General features: G+C 38.5%; 1 long non-coding RNA gene across 2 annotated transcripts; it reads left to right on the forward strand.

The window, feature by feature from the left end:
• The first annotated feature begins 4564 nt into the window (after positions 1 to 4564).
• On the forward strand, positions 4565 to 6221 carry LOC141631850 (uncharacterized). 2 transcript variants are annotated; one of them, XR_012537712.1, is made up of 4 exons: positions 4565 to 4749; positions 5116 to 5209; positions 5494 to 5564; positions 5984 to 6221. It is a non-coding gene; the product is annotated as an uncharacterized LOC141631850 (long non-coding RNA). The 2 variants fall into 2 exon arrangements; XR_012537711.1 differs by having other exon boundaries at positions 4596 to 4700.

Below are 6221 nucleotides of genomic sequence, written 5' to 3' on the forward strand. Positions count from 1 at the left end.
GTTTTATATATCAATTTTAGTTCTTAAATTTGCCGAAAAATGCAGGGGTGTTACAGTCGATCCCACAAGGAGTTGGTAGACTACTAATCGTTCTAATTCTTGTGCTTAGCTAAGTCAACAATAAGGGAGATGGGATTTTGACTAAACAACTAAACTAAATAAAATAAAATGCAACTAAACAAGAGAAGGAAAAATTAGCAAGAAAAGATTAAGTTCTAATCAAATGAGAAAAAGGCCTAGAACTCGGTTCTCCCACGACTATTCGTAATTTCACATGTCAATTCCCTTAGGCTAATCTTAAGGGGTAGAAATGTAAGGGGGAAATGGCTCTAATTCGCCTACTAACTCCCTCTCGAGCTCATAATAGGACACTAGCTATCCCAACTAACCCCCCTCTCGGGTTCGAAAGCCGGAATCCCAAGTTTAACACCCAACTACTCGAAAACACATGTAATTCTCAAGGTAGCCTAGTATCGACTAAGGTTATTAAGCCCCCATCATAATCCGGGTTATCCCACTCCTCCTCTCGGAGGTCAATTTCAAACACTAGCCTAGAGGTACCCTCCCTTGGTTCTCGGTAGTGTGCTCTGCATACAGGTAGCGAGGCCAATTGATTATTCTCTTCTTAACCCCAATTCAATTTGTGCTGATGTGCTCTGTCGGTGGACCGGCTGCCGGCCTACCGTTAGAACACAGTCTTCAGCTCCCTTCCTTTCTCTCTTGGCAATGTCTGGGGGTGTTCTGCCGGTGGCAAGACCGGCTGCCGGTGTGCCGGCAGAACATACCTTTCACCCTTTTTCAACCCCTTTACTTCTCATGCTTACACGAGTTAGCTCCTTCACTCGGCTTTCATTCCGTCTTCCCTTTTTCAAGGCTAATCCCCTACAAAAGAGTACAAGGAGTCATAATATCGAGGTACATGGAATAAAGGGCAAAACACGAGCGAGAGTGAGCTAAAAACGCGCTAAAGGAGGCAAAATGCATGAGAAACGGGAGGTGAAATGGCGTAAACTTACCACATATCACTTGTCGTTTTCACAAAATGTTTCTGTGAGGTATGGTTGGATGATTATCGTTCTTAATCTAGGTGTTCCAATAGATATCAAGAAAAGGAAAATTCCGTGTTTCCAATTCATGGTTGATATAAGACGGCAAAGAAAATAAGGTCATGGGATGGAGCTAAGTTTTCTCAAGCCACCAAGTTAATCTTGATTAACGTGGTTTTATTAGCAGCGTTTAATCACATCTTAACTGTTGTTCCAATTCCGAAAAAAATATGTGCGAAAATAGAATCTCTTATCCTTATGTTCTGGTGGCGGAATAACACTAAACAAAGATCTTTCCATTAGCTTCCGAGTTTTGTGCTTTGCTTACCAAGGAACCAAGGATGTGTAGGAATTAAAAGCATGTCGATTCTCAATCAAGCCTTATTGCTCAAATAGTTTTGGAGAATCTATTATAATTCCAAGTCTCTCCTCTCTAGAGTTTGTAAAACTCGATATATGGAGGATCTACCTATTCCGGGATCTCGAGTCATGTTGTCTCTGCCTATTCATCAAATATTAAATATGAGCCATAATAGATGCAGGATTTATTTGAATTCCTCGAATAATGATATCGTTGCGATGCTTCCATATAGCGTAAAATTAAAGAGGAAGTATTGTAGACCTCTCTGCTGATAGCGATCTTTGCGAAATCTTTTGAGTCACTTCACAGTGTCTAAATAAATGGTTTTGTGTTTCTTTCATCACACAACCAAAGGAGCAGGAAGAATTAATATTAAGGGCTCTGTTTGCTATGGATTGGGAAGTAGGAATGATTCCGTGCAAAAGTTTCCAAAAGAAAATTTGATTCAATTGCATCATACTATTACTAATATAAGAGCTTTGCTTAATAGTTCAGCTATTTGGTCTTTATGTATCATAACTTAGAGTATTGTTGTAACACCCCCTCATACCAAGGTATCTTACCAAGGACCTACCCTAGCATGAAAGGCTGTTACCATCTCGGTTGCCCGAGGTTGTATATCAAAATAAGCAATCCAAAACACATTTGTTAAAGTGCAACTCAGTTTAACGATTACAGGATTCAAAAACAAAACAAAGTACAACGGCGAAATGTCTAACAACTACAAAGAAATAAAAACTAAGTCTCTTGACGGCGGAGGCTAGACTCGAGTGATGACTCCCCATAACTGTCCCATAGCTAAAGAACTCCATCACCTGTCACAATCTGCTCACCATCCCCGAATGGATCACCACAGATTTACAAAACAACGGGGTCAGATACTGAATAATCAAAGTAAGATAAGTACACAAAAACCATCCAGCTGATCATCCTCCTCCTCCAGTTTCCCGAACTCACACAGTAACCGACTACACACCAAAGTGTGTAGCCCTGCCAGATTACCCATCGCAAGAGGTAATCCTCACCGCCAGTGGGGGACCGCAGCCAATCCCCACCTAAGCCCCGCTTATCAACAAGTGAAATCCCTGCTCCTTAATGTGCACATCCCCTTCCGTGACGGGTTCCACAGAAGGCGAACTAGGGTGTGAAGCCACTCCCGCAAGTGACTCCACCACAATCATCACCAACACCAACACTCCCACCAAGATCAATAGACAATCAATCGTACATAATACAATACAAATCCCAAATTAATTAAACAACAACTGAGTAGGGAAACCCTACCTTAGCACAACTGCAAAAGATACAACAAGGTAATCTAGAACGACTCCTCTACGAAGTCTCCACCTAACACAATCACATAAACAACAATCACCATATGCAAAAACCCCATTTTCCCAAATCCACAATTCAAGTCAAACCCTAAGATTAACCAAATAATTTAGGGAGAACAAGAACTTACCGACGATGGAACAAAAGATGAAAGACCTTGTCAACGATCACACATACTAGGGAGAGATTTGGAGAGGATTAGAGCGTCGTTGAGTGTAGGTTTTGTAAAAATGTAATTAGAAACTGGTTAAAGCGTGTTATATAATTCTAATCATCTCCAAATCAGACCGCGGAAAAACACTCGTCAGACCGGATACTCGATCGAGTATTCACATACTCGGCCGAGTATTCCTGAGCAGTGAGACACCCAGAATACTCAACAACCCTTACGCGGCCGAGTAGGCCATATTCGGCCGAGTACGGGTTTAGGAAATCCGTAGTATTACAATTGTATCTTGTTTATTTTATTCTATAATATTATATTGTCGTCAAAAAAAAATCTCATCAATTTTGGGCTAACTAGGGATTTTCGGTATAGTGTGGTTGGATGATTTATCAATTGAAGAATGATGAAGTTGGTCTTAAGGAATGTTGAATATAGTAATTTAGTTTGTTAGTATCTTAGGCATCGCTCTTGCTGTAACATTCAAAGCATAATGTCTTAGTTTTGTAGCATGTGATACTGTTTATCTTGTTCTCGAGTACTTGGAAGACAGACTCCTTTCCTGAAGCATAGAAGAAAATAAAGGCGAAGATGATGGTTAAGTTACAATTTGAGATTTCAGTTAGTCTTGTTGAAGACGGGTCGGAGCAAGTGACGGGTAATGCCACTCATAAAACGGATAGGGGGGACAAGGTGGGGGCACCCCTATGTGCTTCCCTTTCTCCTCTATTTGGGTCATTTGTGAGAGGAAATTGTATCCGTCACTTCAAAGTGACGGATACGTGCCGTCTTCAATGAGATTTTGTGTTGAGATTTATACAAAAGAGGCGAAGATGGAGGAAAAAACTGTTGTATTGGCCATGACTTTAGATTTATATTTAACTTGTGTTGTCCAATAAGTATTTTACAATACTATTTATTTATTTTTTTTACGCCCATGTCCTGTATGAGAAGTATAGTACTTACTATGTTTTATACAATTTTTTTGGCAAAATGAAAGACACTATTCAATTCTATTGCGATGTTTTCTAATAAGGTTGCATACACGATAGGGCGCAGAGCAACGACTAGTATTAAAAAACCACAAAAAACATTGCACGACATATCTAGCGACACTCGACACGGCAACAATTTGTGATTTATCAATCAACACTAATGGTCCCAAATCACAGTTTGTATGAATAAGACTTTTGTAACTTGATTATTCTATTTGACTTTGGTGTGCGAGTCACTCGATCATCGAGTTGATATATATATTTCTATCAAGGATAGATGCCCTAGTTCTTAATTTCTTACTACACATCTATTAACACAAAATAAGTTTTGCTGAAAACGGGTCGGAGCAAGTGACGGATAATGCCACTCACAAAACGGATAGGGGGAACAAGGTGGGGCACCCCCATGTGCTTCCCTCTCTCCTCTATTTGGATCATTTGTGAGGGAAAACACTACAAGAAAAAGCGCTCGTTACTTACTGGAAAATAGCGACCGACAAAAAAGCGGTCAGTAATAACCATCACCGACCGATATCAGTCGGTAAAAAAAATTGTGGTGGGTAAATTACCGACCGAACAAAATACAGACGCTAAATTGAAATATTCGGTAGATAAACAAACAATTACCGACCGCTTTATGCAATCAGTCGCTACCCAATCACATATTAAATGAGTATGAGACACAACTCCCTTTCCCCATTATATTCCTTCCAAAAATAATTAACACTCCCTTTCCTCTTCACTCATTCTATCGACACTACACCACACCACACCTTCCTACCGCCGACCCGCCGCCGACTCTAGTACGCCATCTCACTCTCTTCTAGTCATCTAATTCCTAATTTGATATAGGTCTGATTTTTACTTAATTTTTTGTTATAAGTTGTTTTAATAGGGTTTATTATTGTTATTTACATACAATTTTGTGTAGTAATTGATTTGTTAGTATGAATTGATTGAAAATTTAGAGTTGTTTAAGTTAGGGTTAGGGTTGGGTGAAATTGGGGGTTTTCTATTTTGATTGTTGGTTAGGGTGGATTAATTTCTGTTACATTAATGTTGTTTATAATTAACTCGGTAGCTAGTCTTTGATGACATCTTGAATTCAGGAGTTTTCTATTTTAATTGAAGGTAAATAAATGATTAGGATGAAGTAGTAGTATTTTGTTTTGGTTTTAATTTGTTTATTGATCCATGGAGGGTTTGATGTTGTTGCAGCGACTGTAAGTTGGAGATAGAGAAGAAAGTTGAGGAGAGACAAAAGCGAAAAGGCGAGGAGCGACTGGATGTGCTCTACTCAACATGGGCTATGGTAATTACTTGTCGTAAAATTTATGGGTTTAACCTTGACGGTTAATGACTATCCATTGCAGTAGCTTTCTTTGACAAGGGTTTAACCTTGAAAGTTAATTACTATGTTTCTGGGTCTATGATTTAGTTTGGATTATGCTATTAAAGTTTGAATCTTTGGGGTTTCATTTACAATTGTATGATTATTTCTACCCTTTATTTTAATGTTATTTGGTTTTGGGCTAGACTTTCCATCAAAAGATTGTTAGGAGAGTCTATTGTGATTGAAAATTCCGCTTCTTTCAGCTGCAGGGCTGGCCGGTGGTACAATTGATATTCACAGTTACAATGTGCTAACTTATACTCCAATGTTTTAGGTAAGCTAAGTACATCCTACTGAATCACCGCATATGATTTTTTGTTGGTAACCTTGCGACTTGCAGCATATCATGCTCTAGTTATGTTTGATTTGAATGAAACTCCAGTTTATAGTGTAAAACCCTTGAGTTTAATGCTGGAAGAGTTCTATTTTATAGAATATGAAAAGCACAATATTGGTGGATTAATAGTACTTGCAACATACAATTTCTATTATTGTCTTGCTGGGCAATATTGCCTTTGCTTTCTGATAGTCTTTCACTTGGGTTGTCATTTAATATATTCCAATGCTTAAACACTAGAACAGTAGTAAAGTTGTGTTTAAGGTGTGCCTTTTGAAGTTTGGTTTCAATTTAATGCTTGTTAGATTTTGTGAGCTGAGATGCTACTAAATTTTCCCTATTACTTCCCATTGCAGAGAAAGGTTGGGCAAGAGAACAAGAAATCTACAATGAACCAGTGATGAAGTTGAGGCATCGTCAAGTCAAATCAATGCTCGAGTTACATGCCTTAGAGTATATGCGACATATAGTCTAGAGCATTGTATAGGTGTATAATGTTTGATTTACGGATTTTAGAGTATTCTTTTTTAAGCATGTTCAATGGATTGTAAATGTATAGTATTTTGGAGTACTTATATTTAAATCATTTTTTCA

This window comes from Silene latifolia, chromosome 2 (assembly GCF_048544455.1).
Source record: "Silene latifolia isolate original U9 population chromosome 2, ASM4854445v1, whole genome shotgun sequence".
In the NCBI taxonomy this organism is placed as follows: Eukaryota; Viridiplantae; Streptophyta; class Magnoliopsida; order Caryophyllales; family Caryophyllaceae; genus Silene; species Silene latifolia.